The sequence below is a fragment of the Phyllostomus hastatus genome, unplaced genomic scaffold, assembly GCF_019186645.2.
Source record: "Phyllostomus hastatus isolate PE091 unplaced genomic scaffold, TTU_PhHast_1.1 phas_contig_152, whole genome shotgun sequence".
Classification (NCBI taxonomy): Eukaryota; Metazoa; Chordata; class Mammalia; order Chiroptera; family Phyllostomidae; genus Phyllostomus; species Phyllostomus hastatus.
In genome coordinates, this window is record NW_025333622.1 from 13,673,839 (window position 1) to 13,690,622 (window position 16,784).

The 16,784-nt window shown below is 45.1% G+C and overlaps 1 long non-coding RNA gene across 2 annotated transcripts in view; it reads left to right on the forward strand.

Moving 5' to 3' along the window:
• The window catches only part of LOC123813489, a 90,766-nt gene extending 75,654 nt beyond the window's left edge, over positions 1–15,112 (forward strand). For both annotated transcript variants that reach the window (XR_006784757.1, XR_006784758.1), the window contains 2 exons: positions 2,326–2,647; positions 13,189–15,112. This is a non-coding gene — a long non-coding RNA (uncharacterized LOC123813489). The remainder of the gene's footprint in view (positions 1–2,325; positions 2,648–13,188) is intronic.
• The last annotated feature ends 1,672 nt before the right edge of the window (positions 15,113–16,784 follow it).

Below are 16,784 nucleotides of genomic sequence, written 5' to 3' on the forward strand. Positions count from 1 at the left end.
GGTCCTTATACATGTTCTTTGATGACCCTACCCCCTTTCCTGCCTATTATCCCCATCCCTATGCCCTCTGGTTACTGTCAGTTTGTTCTTTATTTCAGTGTCTCTGGTTCTATTTTGCTTGCTTGCTTGTTTTGTTGATTAGGTTCCACTTAGAGGTGAGATCACATGGTAGTTGTCTTTACTGCTGATTATTGACAGGACTCTTAGCTTAACCTCCCTTACCTTTCTGTTTTGACTCCCTGTGGTCTTCTACCACTTAAAAAAAAAAACAAAACTTTTGTGTTTTTCTTCCATCTTAACTGCTGCTATAAATTTAACTGATTCTTAACAAAATAACACTTCTTTAATCACTTAAGAAGATAGATTTCCTTCTATAGGTTCCTTCTGGGTCTTAAGTTTCCCTCATTGTTGGGAACCGCCCTGCCTGGTTTCAGAAGCTGTAATCCCTCCTGGCTAAGACTGAGTAAAAAGACCTTGGGACCGTAAGCCATTTAGGAGACAAAGCTCATCTTCCTTGTAGGTGTACCACCTCTGCCCCCTTTCTCTTCACCCTGCTTCACCCTCAGCGGATGACTGGTTAGCCAAAGATGGGTAAGATTCTTCAAAGGAGAGACGACCTAAGATAGGCAAAGTCATGAAGGGGCCCTCAGGGAAGGACTTGGGGGGCTATAGAAAAAGGGGGTGATGGACCCTTATCCCTCCGCTTTGACACAGCCTGAGTCCTCATTCTGTCTGCATCAGAAGTGTCCTAATCTCTTGGCTGCCTTTCTTCCCCTGCCTGACTGAAGCCTGAAACAATGCCTTAAGCCTGAAACAGTGCTGGAGGTGGGTGCAGCCCTGTGCTGGAAAGGGCAGGTTCCCTAGGGCGATCAGGCCTAAGAAAGAATGCATAAAATCCTATGAAACCTACTTTGCCTAATACCCTCAATTTAAATGATAAGGGTCGGAGGATGAAGTCAGTTTGTTCCCCAAAGTTTTATGGCCCTTTAACTATCTGACCCTGACTCAGAATAAGCCCTCAGAGTTCTTTGAATGTTACCTATTGTTTAATCATTTCTGCCTGACAGTGATTGATGAGCTTTACGTATACACCCTGTATTCCTATGCAAATTAAACCCAATAAAAGCCCATTGAGGAACAGGTTCCTGGCCCTTCTCCTTTGAGAAATCGGCCACCTTTCCTCCCCAAGCAGATCATGTCTTGGTAGACTTATTCTCATCCATGGCGGCCAGAGGGGCCCTACGGGCGGAGGTCCCCCACACCTCATAATTCCAAACTTGAGTCTTTAAAAAATGAGCCTTGACCCCATTTCAGCAAGCTGTTTCTACTGAAGTTGTTGTAACCCTATCAGCAGAACCTAGACTACTGAGAGTGGGAGCAGACATTGGGGCTCTCCTAGCTACAAGAGTCCGTCTGTTCTTGCTTTGCAGGAACCATATGACTCCCCTCATGGAATGTGCCCACCTCAAGGGACAAAACAAGCTCACTCCTATTGACCTAAATGGTACCTCTTCTCCCAGTGTGGTCTGTGTCCCACTAGGGGGTTACTTTTTTATTTTTTAGAGAGAGGGGAAGGGAGGGAGAAAGAGATGGAGAGAAATATCAGTGTGTGGTTGCCTCTCATGAGGCCCCCACCGGGGACCTGGCCTGCAACCCAGGCATGTGCCCTGACTGGGAATTGAACCTGTAACCTTTTCGTTTGCAGGCCCATATTCAAGTCACTGAGCTACACCAGTCAGGGTGGGGATTACTTCTTATGTGGCTCTCAGGTTTACACCCACCTGCCAACACACTAACTGGCCCCCTGTGTATTCAGGACAGCTGTTAGAGACTTTCAGATTCTTTAAATTACCGCCCCTGCACAGGGTCATGTTTCCCTGAAAGGCATACTCAGAAGCCTCCTAAAGATGCAAGCTTAGAGCACTCCATGCCTGCTCAGAGCTACAGTTCCCACAGTAGGGATCAATACAACTGAGAAAGGTAACCCAAACTGATCTCTGCCCTAACTAACAAATGTCACAAATGACAGCTACTTCTGCTCTAGAAATCTAGCAGATTAGTTTAAACTTCATTAGCTGGAGTTGGCTAATCATGGGTAATCACATAGCCCTGAATTTCTTCCTGGATGGTCAAAGAGAAAGCTGTATTATAGCAAACATGTCTTGCTATCCCTATGTCAATACTACAGGGCAAGTGGAACAGTGTGTGACTAGGTAAAGAGAAAGCTACTTGGATTCTGGGATATGTTTTTATTGTCCGAGTTTTATATCTGGGCCCCTTGGCTTTGAGGCCTGTTAGAAGAACTAATTATCCTTTTGTTTTTAGAGATTGCCTGTGTTGCAGTTGGTGGATGTATTCTTCCCAGAGTCTTTGGTGCTACAGTGCAGCCATTATCAAGTCACAGGGGCCAACAATTCATCTCACAACAAAGCAAACAAAGACTGACCCCTCGTCCAACTACACACTGCATTCTCTGGACACCCTCTTAATCCTGATCAGCAAAAACTCAGTAGTGAGCAAGATCTGGATGTCAAAGATTAATGTCCTACAACTCTGTCTCACTTGGCCAAAAGAGAGTCTTTGACTGGAGAGCATTGGCATGTTAATTTATATATTCTCTCAAAAAGGAAACAAAGACTCAAAGAAGGTAAGTAACTTGCCCAAGTTCACTGCTAACCTACAGCAAGCCCAGAACTGAAATTCAGGTTGTAAGGCCTGGCCTGGGATCTGACAAAAGAGCATCCTATCAAGTTGCCTCTCAGTACCAACAGGAGAGAAGAGAAACTTGGGGATCAGCAGACTTGCTATGCCAGAGCTCCCTGCAGCCTGGCTCAGTCCCATAAACCCAAGAAAGTGAGAGCCAGAGGATCTTCAGAGACCATACAATGTCTAATCTTACAGGTGACAGATAGGGGAACTTGGGGCCAAAGAAGTGACGCGACTGCCGACTGGCGTGGCTGGATCCATCAGGTCCCAAGGGAAGGCGACAGGGATTAAGAAATAAAGAGACAGAGTCAAAGCGGGGTCAGGTGGAGTCCCTCCTCTGCGATGCAGAGGAAGGAACCCTTTATTGGTAAATTCAGGCTGTATATATTGAGCAAGATTTGAAGCAGAGGGTGAGAAAGACAAAATGCAAGGCTAGGTACATTTTACTTTTCTAAGGACATTGCCTGCTCTTTCTTGGAACAGTGATGTGGCAAGCAGCCAAGTCATTCTTTTCTTGCAACAATCAATCTTTTGTGGCCTAGGGCAGCTGTGCTGAACCTAAGCCTGCATTCCAACTCCGTTGGCACACATTATCACTCCTGGCTCTCCACAGAAAAGAAAAGTGACTTGTTCAAGGTCACACATCAAATCAGTGGCAACGTTCAGACTTGAGCCCAGATCACCAGAGCTTGGTGCACTGCAGCCTCCTACCCTCCCCACCAGCAGCTGCAGTCCTCCTTCCTGGCCACCAGGGCTTGTTACTATGCTCTGCCTGAGGCCCATCCTTTTAGAAAAGAAACTTCTGCAGACTGAGTGGCTAGTTTCTCCCTTTCAACCACGTGGAATTTCTCTTGGGGCATTTTATTAGGAGCATCCTCAAAATTTCTTAAGTGTATAAGGCTATCTTATACACTTTGTTTTGTTGATTAGATTCCACTTATAGCTGGGATTGACAAATCACTTTCAACACAAATACAGGTATTGGGTCTTTTCTTCCCTCTTGGGCAACCTGTCTATTTTTTTGTTGTTGTTGTTACCCTACCTAGCAGACAGCCCAGCATACCATAGGTCTTAATACATATTGAATAAATGAATTAGTGTTTCCTTGGAAAGATTACATGTATCCCTCCCCTCTGTGTCTGGGTTCACTTGACTGCCACTGAAGAGAAAAGAGATAATGTCTTGAAATTTCTCAACAGAATGTTAGCATATAGCTCAAATGAGATGGCAAGTTGAAGAAAGTGTGACACTGCCTTATTTGTATAATTTATTCTCTGAAAGAAGTACACTAAAGAATAAAACACATTACATTAGGTGCAGAGGAGATGCTACTGACACTCTTCATGGTTTGTGTGTACTCTTTAACCAGGATTCATGGCCAGGGAAACAAAAGACCCTCTTTGCCTGAATAATTTTATTTCCTTCCTTTGTTGCTTTAAATAGGCAAGATGTGGTTTGCATTCCTTTCACTACTAATGTTTGTTTTGTGTTCCTGAACAAAAATAACTTGCCCTCAAAAGTTGCTCTCAAAGGTTATTAAAGATCCCCTCCACCTTATGCATTCCACTTATTTGTAATCAGGGTCCTGAGTGTTGCTAATAGAGGCTCCCTCCACGCCCTATCTTCTGTGATAAATATTCTTAGGTGGTGGGTCTAGTTATGTTAAACAGCAGTAATATCGGTGTCCTTTAACCTTACTGTGAGTATCCTAAAGCTGGAAGGATTATCTGTGCATACAATTACTCTGGACAAGGATGTGCAACAACATCCCAGGAGTGTACAGCTCATCCATCTCCATCACCACTGGAAGGAAGAATCGCTCTTACAGTTCACATGTCTTTTTTTCTGGTTATTCTCCCCCTTAATCATTAACAGCATCCTGCAGGAAAGGTTACTCCTTAGAGCACAGTCGGAAATGTTAAATGGCTCCTCCTAGAGCACTCAGGCTTGGCAGGGCCAAGATTAAAATGTAAATCCACTGCCTTTGCCTCTACACTGTGGTAAACCTCCAGTAGAGCTTTATGGAAGTCCAACTTCTTGGCAATGTGGAGCAAAAGCAACTACAACCATCCCTGACATTCTAACCTAGCTAGCAATCTCCAGCCCAGAGGAAATCTTCCAACAGGCCAAGACAGATAGGTACACATGCATACCTGTAAATGTACACATTCACCGACCAACCATAACCTTAAATCTGAAGCCAGAAGCCAGAAAGAAACTCTCAGGGTAACATTGTTACAATCTGGGTTTGTCTCCATCTCCCAGACATCTCTGATTTTATCATAACCAAACCCTGAATCCTAGGGCCTTCTTTCTGCTAATTTCACTCATAGCACACACAGCCTCCAGGAACTTCCACCACTCACTGCCCTCCAGTAGGTACTGATCGCTTAACTTGTGCAGTGATTCGTGCTTTCCATGTCTTTTCCACTTGCACTAGCTGGGTCTGTCTAGCAAATACATTTCTGGGACTTCACTGGCTTCTACCGTTTCGGCCCCAAAAATTACAGTGCCTTTTGACTGATGCTAGTTGTGGCCAGGGGACGGTTGACCCTCCCCAGGGGCTTTAATTCCTTTGCACGCCCTCTTCTTGGCTTCTGTCTGACCCTGCCAGCAGCTCTTCACAGACACTCATGTTGAAGCACATAGTGGGATGAGAATGAAGGAAAGGCCTCAGCTGCCTTCTCGGTGTGAAACTTAGACCACACATGAGGGGACTTCCTGCTCCCAGACAGGAGGAGGGAGGTGGTATCCGAGGAAAGAGGTTCTGCCCAATGAGGTCAGGGCAGGGCCGCTGGCAGCTTCTGTTAGTTCCGCTGGGGCAGACCAGTGGCAGTTGGCAGTTGGCAGTTGGCAGTTGGCAGTTAGATCTGAAGTTGAGCTGAGGATGCTGGGATGGATTTTCAAGTGGCCCTTCCATCATGAGCCTAGTTTGTGCTCAGGGGGAGCAGAATAGCAGGGAGAAGAGATATTTGCAAATACTGCCCAAACCTCTTGTTAGTCTTGGGCTTCCGTACCTTCCCCGAAAACTTTAGCCAAAGTGCTAAGCAACCCAACTTTCCACTTCTTTCCCATCTCTTCACGGTAGAGGTTCTTGCTGGTAAAGCAATAGCTGAAAGTGGGAAAGATAAAGGGTTATAAAAACTGTCCTAACTATTCCACAAAAAGTTTTGCTGGAAGTAGGTTATGATCTCTGAATCTCAGCTAGGTTTGTTGGCTCAGTGTCCTTGCTAACTCACTGGCTCAAGAATTGGCAGAGGAGCTGCCAATTCTTGCATTTTGTAAATGCTTGATACTTGTTGGATGGATAAACAAACAGCTAAATGAAATTTTATCTGAGCCCCAAAATTGCCTTTACCAGCACAAAAGTAAAGAAAGCCCCGGCATCCTCAGGCCACACATCTGGAAAAAGGCCAGTCTGTCAGCCCAGGGGAAAAGGGGGCAAAATGAAGCAAGTCCTAAACAAGTCTACTGCAGGGAATTTCCCTCCCCCTTTTGTTGCCCTTGCTTCCACTGTGGCCCTAAAAATCCCATCACAGCCAGTCACCAAAAGAGCGACAGCAAGAGATAGAAGAACCATTCTTTGCTGTGGCCACTTAGAGGTTCCCCGGGAACCTGACTTTCCGCCAACACATTGCTGCATGAGTGTGGTGGAGACAAGCTTGGGATCTGAAATCAGTGGGCCCAAAGTTTGAGTCCAGGGTCCTCTTACCAGATGTGAGACTTTGGGCAAATTACTTAACCTCAGTAAACCTTCTCTATTTCCTCAATCTGTAAAAGGGGGATAATACTGGGTAAAGGACTAAGCATGATGTCAGGAATATTGGTAGTGCCCAATGGGTGTTTTTATTACTCCTGCATCCCATTCTGTTACTCCTTTCTTTCTCTTCCTTGCCATGACTTCTAATCACATCATTGCCTATGAATAGTCAGAGAGAAGAGTGATCAGAAAAACTAGGTTTTTGGACAGCCAAGGACTTATTGACAGGTCCAGGAGCAACCACTGCAGCCCGACCAACGGCCTGGTCTTTTGAAAAGCACAGCTAGAAGCTGGTGATATCCCTAAGCCCACGTAGATTCCTAAGAATGACAGAGGTGTGTGTGTACTTCATAAAGTAACTCATGACCCTTTAAAAGAAAGCAAGTTTGTTGTTTTTTTGTTTTTGTTTTGTTTTGCTTCCAGGACCTCTCAGGTGGCACCGAGATTGCCAAGAGCCTGCTGCTGTTGCCTCAGTAATGTCACCTGAAGAGCTGTGAGCCAGATTGTGTCTAGCTCTGTGAAGTAGGACTTTACTCATTAGTGCCTTAGTCCCCTCCTGTGTAAAACAAAGGGGTTGCACTAGATGCTTCCTAAAGTACCTTCAAGTTTTTGTTTCTGGAGTTTTTTGTTTTGTTTTGTTTTTTTCACAGTAGGCAGGACTTGATTAGATAGATGGGGGCTTCTTGAAATTTGGAATGTATGACTTGTAATCAGCTTCATTGGGGAAACTTCCAATGAGGTTGAGACCCCTCACTCCTAAGAGTGGACTTGTAGAGGTGAGATAGCCCTCCACATTCTCAACTGATGCGTGTGGCTGTGGGGCCAGCCCTTTTCTCATCTCAGCCCTTCCCTTCAGTCTCAGTGTGGCTTCTTCTGTAAATTGTTGATAAGACTACTATTCAGCTAGTCTTCAGCTGGTTATTCAGGTTGATTGTTCTATAAGTTAGCTGTAATTTTGGTTTGCTCCTGGGAGAAAGTGAGTGTAACTTTCACTTACTCCACCTGTTTTTTAAATTGAAGTACTACCATTGAATCACCTTTTTGTTTAGCCATTATATGCTCTGTGCAAAAAGTGATAAAGTGTATATTCAATTTGTTAAAATGTCTGTTTTTATATCCTACAAATTCACAGACTGCCTTGTCCTATCATGCTTGTTATTTAGTACTGTGCCTAGCTCATGATTGGTGCTGAATAAATATTTGCTTAATTAATATATAATACACTTCTGAAAGTGTACAAAGTGTAGCTGGTTGTGATCATTGTTAACTAACACAAGCTAGTATAAATTTAAACTATTTTATTCACAGCATTACCAGGATAATTCTATGTATGTATCTTTTTTAATTTGGCATTCTTGAGGTAAATCCCCTAAGAGAATAAAGTTTCAGATTGTAAATATGGTTTGTGGCAGAATTGAAATTTAATCTCACCCTGGCTGGTGTAGCTCAGTGGATTGAGCATGGGCTGTGAACCAAAGCATCGCAGGTTCAATTCCCAGTCAGGGCACATGCCTGGGTTCCAGGCCACAGCCCCCAGCAACCACACATTGATATTTCTCTCTCTCTCTCTCTTTCTCCCTTCCTTCCCTCTCTAAAAATAAATAAATAAAATCTTAAAAAGAAAAAAGAATGCATACTGTGCCTTCTACTGTTAAGTTAAAAAAAAAAAAAAGAAATTATAATCTCGGTTTCCCTAGCACTGTGCCTTAACAAACTGACTCATTAGCTCTGGGGGAACTAACGAGAATTCCTGAGCTACACAAGTCATGTTTCCTTTCCAATATGCAAACACAGTGGCATCAGTGTCCTTTGGACATGAGGAATGAAATGTAGGGAGTATGGAAGCCAGGTCAGGCAAGGTCAGAGGGAAACCAAAGCCTTTTCACCTCCGTTTCACTCTTCATGGCAGGAGGCCGATGAGGTGAGGATCACAGCCACCTCTGCCCTGGGCCACATGCTATGTCGAGTTAAAAAATTCGGGCTTGGATCTGCCCTCCAAAAGGAGATCTACAGCTTCTTAGTCCAGCTGCTGCTCAGCTTGCAGGACAACAACACTGACGTAGTCAAGGTACCAGTGTCCTCTGTCCTACCAGCCTCAGCCTGATTCAACCCCTCCTGCTAGAGGATAGCCCCTTCCCTTTAGTCTTCTTTCATGAGCCAAGTCTGGGGTCTGCATTCACCGTCCACCTCTTTTGTCCTATTCCCTGGGCTGGATCTGAGCACTTTTATTCTCTCTCTGGTGCCATCACTCTTATCCTGATATGGTCTGCTCCCTGAAGCTGTTTTTTTAAAAAAATATATTTTATTGATTATGCTATTACAGTCGTCCCATTTTTCCCCCTTTATTTCCCTCCTCCCTGCACACCCCTTCCTACCCACATTCCCCCCCTTTAGTTCATATCCATGGGTCATATATATAAGTTCTTTGGCTCCTACATTTTCTATACTACTCTTAACCTCCCCCTGTCTATTTTCTACCTACCATTTATGCTACTTATTCTCTGTACCTTTTCCCCCTCTCTCCCCCTCCCACTCTCCCACCTACTCCCCTACTGATAACCCTCCATTTCTGTGGTTCTATTCCTACTCTAGTTGTTTGCTTAGGAGTGTGTTTTTTTTTTTTTTTTAGGTTCAGTTGTTAATAGCTGTGAGTTTGTTGTCATTTTACTGTTCATATTTTTATCTTCTTTTTCTTAGATAATCCCTTTAACATTTCATATAAGTGTTGGTGATAAGGAACTCCTTTAACTTGACCTTATCTGGGAAGCACTTTATCTGCCCTTCCATTCTAAATGAAAGCTTTGCTAGATAGAGTCATCTTGGATGTAGGTCCTTGCCTTTCATGACTTGGAATACTTCTTTCCAGCCCCTTCTTGCCTGCAAGGTTTCTTTTGAGAAATCAGCTGAAAGTCTGATGGGACCTCCTTTGTAGGTAACTGTCTCCTTTTCTCTTGCTGCTTTTAAGATTCTCTCCTTATCTTTAATCTTGGGTAATGTAGTTATGATGTGCCTTGGTGTGTGCTTCCTTGGAGTTTCCTGGACTTCCTAAAAGTGTATTTCCTTTGCCAGAATGGGGAAGTTCTCCTTCATTATTTTTTCAAGTAAATTTTCAATTTTTTGGTCTTCCTCTTCTCCTTCTGGCACCCCTATGATTCAGATGTTGGAATGTTTAAAGATCTCCTGAAGGTTCCTAAGCCTCTCCCCATTTTCTCGAATTCTTATTTCTTCATTCTGTTCTGGTTGAATGTTTCTTTCTTCCTTCTGCTCCAAATCGTTGATTTGAGTCCTGGTTGCCTTCCTGTCACTGTTGGTTCCCTGTAGATTTTTCTTTATTTCACATAATGCAACCTTTATTGCTGCCTAGTTCTTTTTTATGCTGTTGCAGTACTCAGTGAGTTCCTGGAGCATCCTGATTACCAGTGTTTTGAACTGTGCATTTGATAGTTTGGCTCTCTCTTCATCTCTTAGTTGTATTTTTCCTGGAGCTTTGATCTGTTCTTTCATTTGGGACATTTTTTTTTTGTCTCAGTGCACCTGTTACGTAGTAAGGAACGGAGCCTTAGGTGTTCACTAGGGTGGGGCAATGCACATCAATTTGTTGTGACACTGTATGTGAGGGAGGGGTCTGAGAGGGAGCAATGCCACTTCCTCTACTCTCTGCCAATTTTCAGCCACTTTCCCTGCTACCCACAATCAACTGGGCCCTTCTGGTGCTGATTCCTGGGTGTGTGGGCTTGTGTACATTCTAGGACTCTGTGGATCTCTCCAATGAACTCTCCTGTGAGGCTGGGAGTTTCTCCCACTGCCGCCTCAACCCCCACAGGTGTTTTCAGTCAGAAGTTTGAGGCTTTATTTCCCTGCACTGGAACCCTGCGTTGTGAGGTCTGTCTCGCTCCCCAGTTGTTTTTCCCAGTTTATCTGCACTCGAATGTGGGGCCACCCAGTCTGCAAGCCACTGCCTTGAGTGGTCTGCCAGTTGCCGCCTTGCTGGGAGTCCTCTCTACCTGGCTGCCTGTCTCTGCCCCTCCTACTGGTCTGGATGAATGTTTCTTCTTTAAGTCCTTGGTTGTCAGACTTCCATACAATTTGATTTTCTGGCAGTTCTGGTTGTTTTTTGTTTTTAAATTGTTATTGTCCTTCTTTTGGTTGTGTGAGGAGGCACAATGTGTCTACCTACACCTCCATCTTGGCCAGAAGTCCCTCCCTGAAGCTGTTTATGTCCCTTGATGTGAACAAGGCTCCATGTTTTACCTGATCCCAGCTACAAATCCAACCAAACCCCTTGGGGCCCACCTTTACTTGGGGTCTTCCACTTAGCCTCCGGCCTGCCTCTGCAGAGTTATAGAAGTGAGGCTTTGAGAATTTCCTTGTTTCTGTCCCACAGGCCTGTGGAAGGGCCCTGACTGAATGGACCAGAGTGATAGGCTGGCCATCACTGACACATATTCAAGGATACCTACCTCAGTGATCACATCTAGGTATTGGAAGAAACATGCAAGTACCTGGTAAGTGAGAGTCTCTGAGGAAGCCAGGTCACAGTTTTCACATTAGGGACTCAGTGACAGGCTAGGTGAGTAAAGAGGAGAGGGCTGACAGAAGACGTCATCTTTCCTTTCCTTATCTCATTCTTTATCATCAGCAAACTCTGACAACCCACATTTGGGATGCCAGCTCCTGGTCCTCCATATCTGACCCTCCTAGCATCCCAGTCTCTGCCTTCAGAGGCTGAGGATGTCATGCAAGGGGAGTAGATGACAATGAGGTAGAGGCCTTCTGCTTAGAGGTGGCAGGAAAAGATAGAGACAGGAGTCCTTGGGGCTTTAGATCAGTCATCAAGGTGCTAAGGATCTGTGGCTTCTGTGACTTCAGGAGTCCTTGCTGAAAAGTAAACATGTAAGGGCTAAGCAAGTTGGTTGGGAACTAACATGAGTAATTCTCATGTTATGAATTTGGGTTCCTTACATAGATAGAGCACTGTAGAGTTTACAAAGCACTTCTACATCCATTCTCCCATGGGAGCCTTGCCGTCATGCAAGGGAGGTCTGGCAGGTTTTGTTTTAGCTCTACAGATGACAAAACTGAAGCCAGTGTCAGGGCCAGTATTCAAACCTGGGTCTCCTGACTCCACATCAGTTGTTTCCTCCTTTGTCATGTTGGTATCGAGGAGCAGAACTCTCCTTACAAACTTTCTGCTGAGCCTGCTCTTTGGCTGGGGGTGGAATGTCTGAGTGTGCAGGTCAAATGATTTAAGATGACTGAAGACAAAAAACAGTGCTGCTTCTGGACAGAGTGAGAGAGGCATGACTGCAAGCAGGTCTGTAGTAGAGTTCTTCCCCTAGTCAGCACCACTCCTCTTTGACTCCACAAGTGAACACAGGCAAAACTCAGTTTTTGGGGGGATTTATTGCTCCAGAGCTTTGAGCTCCTAAAGAGCACTCAGCCCTTCCTTCGGGCAACTGCAGTCACCTTCATAGGTAAGGCGGTCCCTCCTGTCAATTCCTCCCTCCTCTATAGAAGGAAAGCCCTCCTTGACTTTTTGCCAAAGGGTGAAGCCAGAATCATGATATGATGAAGCTGGTCACATCCTTTTCCAGCTCTGACCTGGTTAGGGAGGTTGACCTCAAATTGTGTGTCAGAAAGTTTGGGGAAGCTCTCTGCCTTCCTCCTGGCTGTGTGCACATCTACCCATGAGGCATGCTGCTTTGTGAGAAGAGAACTATATACACTTGGCAGGGAAAACCACATGGAACTGGAACCACATGGATTTTCCCAAATAGTTTTGTTTTAAACTGTTCCACAATAATAGTATGCATTAATGTTAGAAAGCATAAAATATTCAGATTGGCTAAAAGAAGACAATAAATAATGCCAGAACTTCTATCATTTGTATTTAACCACTACTAATATCTTAGAATTTTTTAAAACAAAATCTGCAGCGCGCGCACACACACACACACACACACAGAGCACTTTTTAAAAATACAAACTTTGAGCCCTGGCCAGGTGGCTAAGTTGGTTGGAGCATAGTACCATGCACCAATAGTTTGCAGGTCTGATTCCCCTTCAGGGTACATACCTGGGTTGTGGCTTCAATCCCAGGTCAGGCTGCACACAAGGCAACCAACTGGTGTTTCTTACACTGATGTCTGTCTGTCTGTCTGTCTCTTTCTCTTGCAGATCAATAAACAAAGATTTGGGTGAGGATTTAAAAAAACACAAACATTGCTACACAGCTGTATCACAAATACATGCATTAGATACTCTTCAACATTACTTTTAATGACTGTATATTAATTCTATTGCATAGATAGATTTATGAAACTAGTCCTTATATTTTAATATTGAGACTGTGTCATCTTTTGTTTTCATAGGCAGGGACATAGTGGTTAAATGTCTGCATGCCATCATGATTATTTTGCTAAGATAAATTTCTTAAAAGTAAAATTGCTGGGCCCAAAGGGTGTGCACAGTTTTAAGGACATTGGTGCTCATTGCCAAACTGCATTCTACACAGTTAGATCATTTGTTGTCACCAGTACTTTATGTGAGTATCCGTTTCTCCAGACATTTGCCCACCCTGGGTAGTATGTTTTAAAAATCATTTCCAATTTGATAGGTAAAAACGAGAAGTTTGTTGTTTCGATTAATATTTTGTTTTATCAGCAGCAAGGTTAAATATTTTTACGGTATATATATTGGCAATATGTATTTTATTTTTGCAGATTAATTGCCTGTGCCCTCAACTTTCTATGGATGTGGGAACTCCCTGAAGTTTAACATTCTTGGCTCATGCTCCACTTGTTACCTGCTGACAGTATTTCTCCTGGGTGTGTTGCAACCAATCAAGGCTGGGCAGAGCCACTGTCACATCTGGGAGATGGAAGAAAATGCACGGAGCCGTGGGGATGCTTGACATGCCTTTATTCACTGGTGGGAGAGCCATGCACGCTGCAAGCTGCGTGTCTAACTTCTGGGAAGCCCCTACTTGTTTTAAGTACTAGAGGGGAACACATAACATAACAACATAACATAACATAACATAACATAACATAACATAACATAACATTTCTGTGCATATGAGCCCACTTGGTGTTATGGGAACAGTTTATCAGACCCAGTCTCAAGGCTATGAGAACACTGCTTATCAGGCCCATCCAAGGCTACTCCTTTGATGTAGAGACAAGATGAAGAGAACATTTGCTTTTACAGCTCCTATTCCTATGTCTCAGCCTTTTTGTATGTAAGAGGGTTATGTGTATACCTGAATGTTCTGGCCTGAATGCCACAGGTTTGCAGATGTCTATCTGTAACATGAAAAGACACCGGCGTTTGGGCTGCCTGTCACTATCAAATCCAATAAGCAATGCCAGTGATTGAATCTTTTGTGGGCGCTTTATTAAGATGGCCGGTGATCCGAGAAGATGGCGGGTTCATACCCTAACAAACCATCTTTCCTTCTCTTTCCTGGCCACATCTTTTATAAGGGGGTGGGGGTGGGGGACAAGCAAGTTGCAGTGAGGCCTTCAGAAGCTGCAGCATTCCTGTCCTGGGCAGTTAGCTGTTTCCAAGAGGGAGGGGTGGTTGGCTGGTCTTCCTGGAACAAAGGTTCATATGTCCCCAGGAGGTAATCCTCTATCAGTGCCCCAGGAGGTCAGCTGCTTTTCCCAGGAGCCAGGATGGGCCTTATCTGTAGTTTCTGAAACAAAAGTTTAACATATACATTACTTGCTAGACTTACAGCTTTTTACTTTAAGCTAAAATTTTCCAAGTCTTGAGCCCCCTATCATGTCCACAGGGGGTTTGCCTTTGGGTTGGAGCCCAATTACAATTCCCTGGTGCCTGCTTTGAGGCAATATCTTTTTGAGGTAACAGTGGAGTCATATCTCAGATGGACAAGGCTTTGTTTCCTTTCTGGTTCTATTGCAGCTCTTTATCTAGAGAGTACAATGGTAAATGACCTTTAAGGGTCCTGTCTTTCCTCAAAGTCAGTGCTGTGGTGGAGAACATGAGCTCCAGCGTTAGCCAGACCAGTCCCACACACTGGATCTCTTGAGAATGAGCCATGCGAACTTGGGCAAGTTACTTTGTCTTTGTGCCTCAGTTTCTTCATCTGCATCATGAGGACACTAGTGCTGCTCTTTGACATTGTTGTAAAGATGGAAAACAAAGCTCAGAAAGCATTGAGCTCTGCTGGGCACCTAGAGGTCCCACAGACCTTTTGTGCAGAGTTGCCTCAGACTAGGGCAAGAGAAGGTATCGAGAGAGCAGGTGGGAAGTTTACTTAGAGCTATGGTCAATTCTGAAAAGGTCAAGCCAGTTTCCCAAGCCACCAGACTGCTCATGACCCTGTCAGGCCAGTTTCCCAAGCTGCTAGACTGCCCATGACTCAGTTGTCCCGGCTCACTTGGTAGCCTGAGGCTTAATCGAAACTCTCCCACCACGCACAATAGACACCTGGCGCCAGCCACAATGCCCGGTGGTCAGACTGACCCTCCTGTGCCTGGGAACCGCCTGCCCTTTACCTAACCCACTGTCCCGGCTCACATCCTGGAACCCCAAGGCACTCGCCTAGAAGAACAAGAGACTAACCCCTCCCCCCCCACCACAAACTCCATGCTTTTTCTTTAAAAAAACCCAATTCCTTCCTCCCCCTGCCCAGTGTGTAAGCCGCAGTATCAAATAAAGGCACTTGGATCAGATCACCTAGTTCCTCCTGCCTCTATTCTCACACATTTCTAAAATTCTGGTGCTGAAACCCGAGAGGACTATGACTGGGGAAGCCCACTTGCCTGACCTCCACATACACACCAGCAAAATCAGTTATGATAAGGAGTATATCCCGCTCCCTCATCTGGGCACTCTCCTCTGTTCTGCTGCTGTCCTGCACTGCACGACGTCTGGAAAATCCCAGCGCTGGGTGAGAGTCGCTGCCTGCCTGGTCCTGGACCCTTGGGAGTGAGCAGGAAGGTGAGACTCCTCCGTCCTCCCCTCCCTTTCTCTGTCTTGACCCTAGGACACTCAAGGGTGGGATGCCTCTTTGTTTCTCCTAGGGTGGGGAGATTGGGCTTGATCCTCTCCTTCTGCCCCTCAGTCAATCCTCTGGATGATGGGGCCAATCGCTGCCTCCCTGCAACACTCCCTTGGGGTGTCTGCTCAAAAGTCTGAAAGATGTGATCTTAGAAATGGACCTAAAATCCAAGAGACTTATTTTCTTCTGTAACACAGCCTGGCCTCAGTATAAGCTGGATAATGGGGCCATTTGGCCAGAAAAACAGGACACTTGATCCTCAAATCCTCACAGACCTTGAGGATTTCTGTTGGTGGCTTGGCAAGTGGAGTGAGGTCTCATGTGTCTGGGCCTTCTTTGTGTACACACAGTAACAAAAACAGTTACTTAAGGAAAATGGGAATTCAAATGAATTAAACATCTACGATTGGAAGAAAAGTGGCAGGATCACCTCTTAAAGTGTTTTATTGTGTTTTATCCTCTCTCTTCCATCTTTTTGACACTGGAAAAGACACTGACATTCATTCACTACCAAACCCAATAAGCAATGACAGCGATTGAATCCTTATGGGCGCTTTATTCAGATGGCCAGTGATCTTAGAAGGCGGGTTCACATCCTAAAAAAACCATCTTACATTTTGTTTCCAGGCCAGACTCCTATAACAGAACAAGGTGCAGGGTGCAGCCAAGCGGGGGCGGGGGGGGGGGGGTTGCCCAAATAGGGATTTGGAATGGAGTCCAGAACTCAAAGTGTTCAGGAAATATTAAGATGTCCTCACCCCCCACCCCCAGGTGTGAGTTGGGGTAAGGGATAAATGGAGCAGGGCCACTGAGAGCTGTTTCGCATAGCAAAAGCTTTGCAGGTAACCTCTGGTGTGGTCATTTAACATATCTATAACCTTTAACTGGTTGCATAGATATGTTAAATAGCTGTGGCCACACTCTGAGCCAGGGGGATGGAAGTAACTTCCCCAACAAGATGCAACTGGGAAGCAGGTCCCCGAGTTATAGCACCTGCTTGAGAGCTTGGAGATGATTGGCTCCATGACATGGGGCCATGCCTGCCCGGACTCATGATGGCAGCCCAATAAAGCTGGAAGGATACAGGAGTGCTGACATGTGTAGCCAATTGTGGGAGGAGTCAGAAATGGGGCTGCAGAGGAAGATTGGCGTGGGAATTTAAACCCAGACTCGGCAGCCATTGGAGGGAGGACCACGCAGTTTTGGCAGAGTGGGGACTCCCGCAGCCCTGTGAGAGAGGATCACCGTGCAGATTTAGCAGAGAACCGCCACTTAGCTTTGCCAGAGTGG